The following is a 2,384-nucleotide window of genomic DNA, read 5'->3' as shown; positions in this document are numbered from 1 at the left end:
TTTGGTTTTGACACCTCACTGATTGCTTTGTGTACCCTCACCTTGTTCTATGTTCCACTGCCCATCTAATATTTCTAATATTCTAATATTTCCAAATGTCCAGTCTCATGCTTTTGCTTGTGTCTTGGGTCTAATTTCTGGCTCTATGGATTTTATGTCCTATATTTTTGAAGAGGGGAGGACAAGGGTAGGTCTGAAAAAAAATAGGGTAAGTAGCAAGATCTATAAAATAGGTGTGCCTTGAACAGGCTGCCCCACAAAAACTGACGAATGAAAGGGATTCTGCCACTCCTGCTGGTTCTGGAGATTACACCTTTAGGAAGAAACAGCCAGGAAAAATAACCCAGCCAAGACAGAAGAGCAGGAATGAGTGTCACTCATAGCTCCAGGATGAGCCTGCAGCCAGAGGGAGAGAGACTGCAATATAAGAAATCAGGGAAGCTGCAGGGAAAAGCAAAGGGCCAAGAAACAAAGGAGAGAGACAACTTCCTAGTGCCAGATTTACAGTCACATACAACCTTTTTGATGTCACGTGCATAATGTCATATATATATAACCAGTGGCCAGGCAACATGGTTTAAACAATTCACATTGCATAGACAATATTGTGCAGCCTACCCAGTGGTCTCCCCAGGGCAAATTGTTGCCTTTCAGGTGCTAAGACCTCCAAAACAACAGCTCAAAGGTGTTACACTCATGCAAATATTAAATGTTATTTTTCCTCCAGTCTGACTAACAGAAGAACAAACACCAGCAAAAGTGCTTTACTGAATCCCTTTATTGACTTCTGTGCATATATTATAAGGATTGGGTACATTACCAACAGCAGCAACTGCTAAAGTACAGATAAGTTTGGATACAAGGAATATTTTAGAAATATTTGTTATACAGACTCCTCCTCAGAGTCTGCAAATCCTCTGCAGCCTGCCTCAATGAAGTTATAATGGATAAGATCCAAAAATAATATAAAAACAGACAATAAGCTCATAATTACAAACAAATGCATTTGAACTTCAAGTGCCTCAGTTCCAGTTTTAACTGAAGCTGTGGCATGTGGGACCAGAAAAACCCAAACAAATACAAAAATTAATTACTGCCCCAAGACAGAAACACTATATTGTGAGACGCTCTTCTGGACAAGTGGAACAGAATAATTTAATTCAAGCCAATGAGGAGATGAAACTGAAACTTCTCTACTAAGAACATTTAGTTTCTTGAACCTCCAATATCCCTTTCATACAAATCCAATTAACAGCTGTCAGAAGAAAAATAATCAAGTCCAAGCCCAGGCTTTATAAAAAAGCTCAGTGCAACCTTTCACATTCCCTGTTTTGTCCATGAGTTTTTGCACTTGAATATAATGCTATCTAAAAGTTTGTCTGTATTGCAAATCAGTGCAGAATCAAGTCAGATGTGAATTAAAAGTATGTCCCCACCTGGTCATTTTTGTTGTCTAAACAAGGCCCAAATCCACCTTTCGATGCAGGAGCTTGAGCCCATGTTTTGATACATGCACTGATATAGTTGGATGGTTGCTGGTATTACAGGATTAAGAAAATTCCAAATAAAATAAATATATGTCTTGTCCAGGTATGGAGAGGTTAGAGGTTTAACAGAGATCTGGGGTGACATAACTGAAGAGTGCTCAGACTTGATGGCATGTCTTCATTTTGTCTCTTCAGCCAAAATAATGTAAAATAAAACAAACACTATGTCCCGTTTTGTTGAAGAAGCAGAACTTTCCTGTGCTGACTTATCTGGAAATAAAAGAGACAAAAGCTGCAACAATTAGAGTATCTCACTGAAGCTCAACCTGCTGTGAGTGTTATCCTGGCTGCCTAAAAATCCCAGCCTGAACAACACAGCCTTCGGTTTGGCAGCTTCCTTGCACCTCCTGTGCTAAATGCCAAGGAATTGTATGGAAATCCAGCAGGGCTGGGAAGGGCTTACCCTGTGTGCCAGCAGGGTTCCTCAGTGGCTGTAACATTTCACCACCAGCAGGATGACCGTGAGGAGCAGAACCACTGCGGAAAAGAACAGGGCGAAGACAACGTAGCACCAGGGCGAGTTCTCCGAGCAGGTCACTGCCAAAGGGACAAGGGACAGGAGTGTCACCGCGGGCAGAAGCAAGGCAGCTTTTGTTCTGAGTTATGGGAGTGTGAAAAATCATTGTCCCTAGCTAGGCCTGCAGATACAGCCTGCTACAGATACAGCACCTGTGTATCTGTATGGGTTTATACGTATACAAACCTGTGTGTGACTATGTGTGCACATAAAAACACACTTTCAGGGTCAGAAGAAACCTTTTTCCTGGCCAGTCCTAGATTCTATCATCACAGCTGCTGAGAAGATACCTAAAAATACAATCTCTTACTTTCGGTGGC

The sequence above is a fragment of the Aphelocoma coerulescens genome, chromosome 1A (genome assembly GCF_041296385.1).
Source record: "Aphelocoma coerulescens isolate FSJ_1873_10779 chromosome 1A, UR_Acoe_1.0, whole genome shotgun sequence".
Lineage (NCBI taxonomy): Eukaryota > Metazoa > Chordata > Aves > Passeriformes > Corvidae > Aphelocoma > Aphelocoma coerulescens.
The sequence above is the reverse complement of the archived record's forward strand: the minus strand, read 5'-3'. Positions refer to the sequence as shown.